The 6,675-nt window shown below is 35.7% G+C and overlaps 1 long non-coding RNA gene across 2 annotated transcripts; it reads left to right on the forward strand.

The window, feature by feature from the left end:
* The first annotated feature begins 1,082 nt into the window (after positions 1 to 1,082).
* LOC150037662 (uncharacterized) lies at positions 1,083 to 4,937 on the forward strand. 2 transcript variants are annotated; one of them, XR_016527660.1, is made up of 3 exons: positions 1,083 to 1,711; positions 1,831 to 4,321; positions 4,480 to 4,937. It is a non-coding gene; the product is annotated as an uncharacterized LOC150037662 (long non-coding RNA). The 2 variants fall into 2 exon arrangements; XR_016527659.1 differs by having other exon boundaries at positions 1,086 to 1,711; positions 4,539 to 4,937.
* The last annotated feature ends 1,738 nt before the right edge of the window (positions 4,938 to 6,675 follow it).

Here is a 6,675-nt window from a genome sequence, read left to right on the forward strand (position 1 = left end):
TTAGTGATTTAGATTGTGATAGACAGGCTCACTAAGGCAGCGCATTTTATTCCAGGGAAGCCCACATACGCGGTGAGTAAGTGGGCTCAACTATACATGAAGGAGATAGTAAGGTTGCATAGTGTGCCGGTGTCAATTGTGTCTGACAAGGACCTTCGTTTTGACTCTAGTTTTTTAAAGAGTCTCCAGGAAGCCTTGGGAACCTGGTTAAATTTCAGTATAGCCTTCCATCCTCAGATGGATGGGCAAACAGAACGCTTGAATCAGATGTTGGAGGATATGTTGCGCGCTTGTGCGTTGAAGTTTTCAGGGAGTTGGGACTCCCACTTACATTTGGCAGAGTTTTCTTATATAATAGCTATCAGGCTACCATTGGCATGTCGCCATTTGAAGCTCTATATGGTAAAGGTTGCAGGTCTCCTTTTTGCAGGGATAAGGTTGGTAAGAGAAAACTGGTGGGAACTGAGCTAGTGGAGATGACAAATGAAGCCATGCAAAAGATCAGAGCTTGAATGCTAGCAGTGCAGAGTAGATAGGAAAGCTACGCTGATGTTAGGCATAAAGATCTTAAGTTCGAGGCAGGTGATAAAATTTTCTTGAAAGTAGCACCTATGAAAGCTGTTCTGAGGTTTGAGAAGAAGAGAAAGCTAAGTCCGCATTTCGTTGGGTCATTCGAGTTCTTAGAACAAGTGGGTCCTGTGACTTATCGTTTGGCCTTGCCACCGTCTCTCTGCGGTCCGTAATGTCTTTCATGTCTCCATGTTGAGGAAGTACTTAATGGACCTGTCTCATGTGGTGGACTTTGAGCCCTTGTAGCTGAATGAAAACTTAAGTTATGAAAAGAAGCCTGCATAGATTGTTGCAAGGGAAGTGAAAGTTTTGTGCAACAGAGAGGTGCCACTAGTAAAGGTGCTGTGGCAGAATCATCTGTTTAAGAAAACAACCTGGGAGCGAGAAGATGAGACGAGAGCACAGTACCCAGAGCTTTTTCAAGATTAGAACTTTCAAGGATGAAAGTTTCTTAAAGGGGGAAGAATGTAACGCTCCAAATTTTTTCAGGTAAAGCTTTGTTAAATTATTTGGGGTTTTATTTTAATTGAGGTTGGATTTTAATAATTTAATTAAGATCCTTTTTATTGGAACAAATAAGTGAGGAATTAGATTTTTGTGGTTGAGATTTAATTTCCTTTAGAATTTTATTGAATTTTGGGGAAATAATGAATTTGTTTGGAGTTATTCGGTTGAGGGATTTGAGGAATTAGGATTAAAGGAGTTAAATTATTGTTGTTGTTATTATTATTATTATTATTATTATATAATTAATTAAGTTTTTTTTTTGTTTTAAAAGGGTAATTAATGGTCTCGGGAAGCATGCAGTAAAGAAAAAAAAAATTAGTTCCCTTTTTCTTCCTCCCAGCGCACGCGAGACCACCCCTCCACTTCTTTTCTTTAGCCCCAGCCGCACGTGGTTCTACAATCCGCCAGCCGTCCGAGCGCCGCTGCCTCTTCACGTTAGCCACGCTGCCGCCCCCTTGTCGCATCCTAGGCAATCACTCGCCCAGCCGCCGCCCAACGCCGCGCGTTCTTTGTCGAGTTTGTCAGTCGGCGTGCCGTCGCTCCCTCGTCCCTACGTTTTCGCCCCGCCGCCAACCTAGCCCAAGTGCCCATTCACTGTTCTGATATGGATAGCCTCGTCTGTCGCCAAATCCTGGTTAGTTTTCGTCAGATTCTACTGTTTAGGGTCAGATTTGGAACATTTGGGGTCTGTCTCTGGTTGTTTAGTTGTTACCCATTAAATTCTCAGCCTGATTCTTGGTATTGTGTTATTAGATTCGAGTTGTGGAGATCGTGGGCTTGCTGTCCAGTAGTTGATGGTTACTTTAGAGGAGTTTTGGTGAATAGTAATCTGGAAGCCCCTTGGTAACGAGGTTGTTTGATGGAATTGGGGTCTTTAATCCTTGGAATTAAATATCACTTAAGGATAGGTCTATTTGGCATTTGGTGGTTTTTGGGATCCGTTTTACATTTTAGGGTAGATGACTTGAGGAAATTTAAGATAATTTTAAGTATGGATTTAAGCCTAATGGGTTCAATTGATTTTTTTGGTTCAGGTATGGTGGTTGATTTAGGGTCTCTCAAAACTAAAAGAAGAAATTAAATTGCTTATACTGGTTTAATTTGAGGTAAGTGATTTACTACCGGTTCGTCCTCGAACCCAAGCATGCATTACGTATTGGTTAGTATGAGATATCTTGATAGTTGTGAACTGTTATGTGATCTTAATATGATTTAAGACCTCGATTGTATGCTTATGACTATATGAAATTGCAGTGACTATTAGCATTTCCATTGGGCTACGCACATCACATGTTGTGAGCCTTCACACCTTATGCCTATGTACGGTGTTTCCTTAGGAACACCACTTATGTTTATGATTGTGCCCTTCGGGGTCATTACTTATGAAAGTGTGCCTTCGGTTCGCCCCTTATATTTATGTCTACACCTACGATGCCATTGTGCACTTGTGTCCCGATGGGAAGGCTAACAGATCACTAAGTAGACCCAGTAGTGAGTCGCTTACTGAGTATACCTATATATTCTGTTGGATTTTACGTCCTAAAACTCGTAGTTTGTAAATTGATAAACATATTCTGTTTTGTTTTTCGATAAAATTGTTATTGAAATTGTAATTTTGAATCCAATAAACTAAGGTCTTGAGGCTATTTAATGTAGACTTGAACTTTATGTGATGACATAAAACATGGATCAAGTTCGAGTATATAGCCTAAAATGGTCCATAGTATAGAGATGAGGTTGGCCGCTTTGTTCTGAGGACACTATGGATGCGGCCTACTTTGTAGTTAGTACAAACGATGTGATCCTGAATCGTTCATATAGAGATATATGAGTGGGGGCATCCTATGCAATGAGTTTGTATAAGACTGGACCACGACTTAGTCACTTTTGCTTTATAACACCGTTTACTGTATAAAACTGACTATTTCCAATCTGATGACCTAGATAACTCGATCTCAATCCTGAGCTAACTATGAACTCCTGTTTATTTGGGATTATCCTTAGATCTGCATGGGTGAGAGCAGCTCAACAGCACTGGCTCAATAAGCCTCCATTTCAGGGGTAAGACTGGGTAAACAGCTAGGGACATAGGGTGCAAGATGGACTTTACTCCTACCCATCTCTAGTGGTAGTAGATAGGTTGTTCCCTTAAGTGCTAACTTCAGAATTAGAACAAGGGGCCCCACCCTCTCACTAGGCTGAAAGGGACTTGATTTGTTGGTTGGACTACAAATCAATTGTTCTTTAGAGGTTCAGTGGGACTGAAGGAACAAGAAGTGTTCTCGAGAGTAAAACGGTATTTTGACCCAGCCAAGACCACGAACAATCTGTGAAAGATTGACTTACGGGTTATGGTTATATTAGATAGACAGAAATATATCTACAGTGAGGGGAGTGCAACTACGAGACTTTAGTGGAATGACCCGTTTGTTAACAAATGTTGATTAATTAGGTTAAAGAATTTTACCGGTTAATCTCGGATTGTTGGAGCCCATGATCTATAGGTCGATTAGGTCCTCCTGCTAGCTCATATGGATTAAACTTAGAACAGTATGTTGGATTAATTCGAATTGTTCGAATTAGGAAAAGGGATTAAAACTGACAAATATATGCGATATCGCTATCAATTTTTTGTATGGCGCTCTATATTCAAATGTGATTTGAATTTTGAAAATATGAATGTGGATTCATGTTCGGGAGGTCAAAATTAGTCAAGAGGGTCAAAACTGTAAAAAGTCAAAGGGTCGACTTTTTCGCTAGGGAAAGTCAAAGTTTGACTTTGACCAAATGAAAAAAAGACCATTTTGCTCTTGACTAGAGTTAGTGGAATTATCCAACATTTTTGTTGGATAATCCCACCAACTTAAGTGGACTATGTGTAAACATTATAGAATGACACATAACGCACTTTGGTTTAGTGCTTTGTGAGGTGTTGATTTTTGGTGAGTTTTTATATGCATTAGATGCATGTAATTGTTTTATAAAAGGAAGTTTTCTTTTTAAATAAATTTCTTTTTCTTTTAGCAAGCTGAATTTTCTATATTTTTTTTGGTTTCCAAATTCTCACCAAAACTCCCTTTTTCTCACATTAACCTTGAACCTCCATTTTTTCTCTTTTCATTCCTTCATTCATTGGGTTCCACAATCCGGTTATGAGTCTAGAGAAAAAGGAAACTCTAATGGTGGTCCAGTAGAGTTCGGGTCGAGATTCAGCGAGAAAAAGCATTTTTCGAGAGCTACAAAGGTTGTACACTATCTCTTTTAGTTTACTATTTTTTTTTTTTATATTTGCATGCTAATTTCCTTTTAATTAAAGGCAATTATAGTGTAATTAGATCCTTATTCCGCTGCGTATGTCTCGTGTTCCATCATACTCGTCCTTTTCCTTTCATGTTTTTTCAGGTAAAGGTAGAGATAGACCAACGAATGACAAGAGGTTTTCCTTTCATGTTTTTTTTCAGGTAAAGGTAGACCAACGAATGACAAGAAAGACCGACGACCTGACCATTTGGACGAGTTATTGTTTCTACACTTAGATTTCATGTACTAGTGTCAGGTTTAAGAGTTAGGCGTTTTTTAAAAACCTATAAATGTTCCTTTGATTTCATTTATTGATTTATTTAATTATTATTTATTTTAAACTTGGGCTAGGGGTACCTCGAACGGTATTTTCAGGAATTCTTTTCCTTTTTATTTGAGCTTTATTTAATGAAATAATTTTTTTTTATCTTTTTTATTTAATTATTCTTTGAGAAATATATTGCCAAACTTATACATGCATAGACCAATATCCTAGAAACCTACTAGAAATTTGGGTTGTTATATTCTCTCTCTATCTCACGTTCTCTCCAACCCTCTTTCTCTCTAACTCTCTTTCTCTCTCTATCCTACATTCTCTCTATCCCTCCCTCTCTCTGACCCTCTTTCCACCTTCAACACTAGCGACCACACTAGAAGATGAACGGAACGACAAACTTGGAGCGAAATGACGGGCTCGACTGTACAACATATGACAACGCGATGCAAATGATGGACGAATGGCGAATGTTGAGCGATTGGGCTTGATGGCGGAGAACGACGCGACACAGACGAAAATGGATATGTGGTGGACGATCAAACAACAACGAATGGGCACGATAGACAATTGAACGACAACAAAGATGGATCTGGGAAGATTCTTGGGCAAGCAAACCAAGGAACCTCTTTTATTTTGTTTAACCTATATAAATCCCCAAGTAGGATATATATTATGATATAGGATATACTGTGATGTATGTTGAAAATTTTATGATATATACTAGGATTTATTCTAAAAATTGAGTCAATTTTTTATTTATATGTTGTGGTATATATTTATGTTAGTATTAGACTATTTTGAGTTTATGTATGATATATACTATGATATAAATGGAACTTATGATATATACTATGATTTATAGTGAACATTGAGTATCGTAAAACAGTTATATTTGAATACACATCAAATATATTTACCAATATATTTCATATATTGGTTAGAACATTTGCAAAAATTAGTACAATGTTAAAAGGTATATTTAAATATAACATGGATCACAACTATTTTACCGTTGTACAATTATATCAAAACTTTCGAATAGTACATTTCAAACATACTAAAAAGTCTTAAAGTACTCCATATATTGGTTATTCATATTCAAACACCTAACACAATGTTTAAAAATAACAATCGATTAGAAGAATACAAAAATGCTTCATACGTGAAATTGAAAAAATAAATTATGAAATGTATGATATATACTATTATATCAATGAAGTTTATGATATAGACTGTGATTTATGTTAAATATTGGGTAAATTTTTTATTTCTATACTGTGGTATATTTTAAACACTTGACATAATATTTTCAAACAATTTAATGAGAAAAAAAAAAGAATAAAATGTGAAACCAAAAAACGTGGAATGCACATATAGAAATAAAATTTAATTAAATATATTTTCTCTCTCGAATTGCAATTTGGTTTAGAATCTTAACAAATTCAAACATGAAAATGGAAAAACAAATTATGAAAGGTATGATATATAGTGATATAGATGAAGTTTATGATATATATTGTAATTTATGTTAATATTGAGTCAATTTTTTAATAAAAAACGTGGAACCAACATATAAGAATAAAATTTCATTAAAAATATTCTCTCCAATTGCAAATGAGTTTAAAATCTTAACAAATTAATGCTTTGAAAATTCTCAACAATATCAACGAAAATAGATAATTTTCATTAAATAGACTTTCTCTCGCCAATAGCAAACGATTTTAAAATCTCAACTAGTTACTTATCTCTCATAAATATATGGCATCGAAAAGGGTAACCGAAAATCTCATAAAATCTTATATTTGCAAATAATAATAGATTTAGACATTTATGAAAATAAGTTTTGAAAAGAGATTTAGTAGGTAATTACCCAAATTTTTATGGCCTAAAATTATGAAATTGAACACAGTTTTTATAAACCCAGCTGCTGTGAATAATAATAATAAAAATTAGCAGCCAAACGATGTAAATTTTTTCCGAGAGAACCAAACAATTAAAGTAGGAACAAATAATAATAATAA

This window comes from Benincasa hispida, chromosome 2, assembly GCF_027475165.1.
Source record: "Benincasa hispida cultivar pf3 chromosome 2, pf3_genome.v1.1, whole genome shotgun sequence".
NCBI classification, from domain to species: Eukaryota; Viridiplantae; Streptophyta; class Magnoliopsida; order Cucurbitales; family Cucurbitaceae; genus Benincasa; species Benincasa hispida.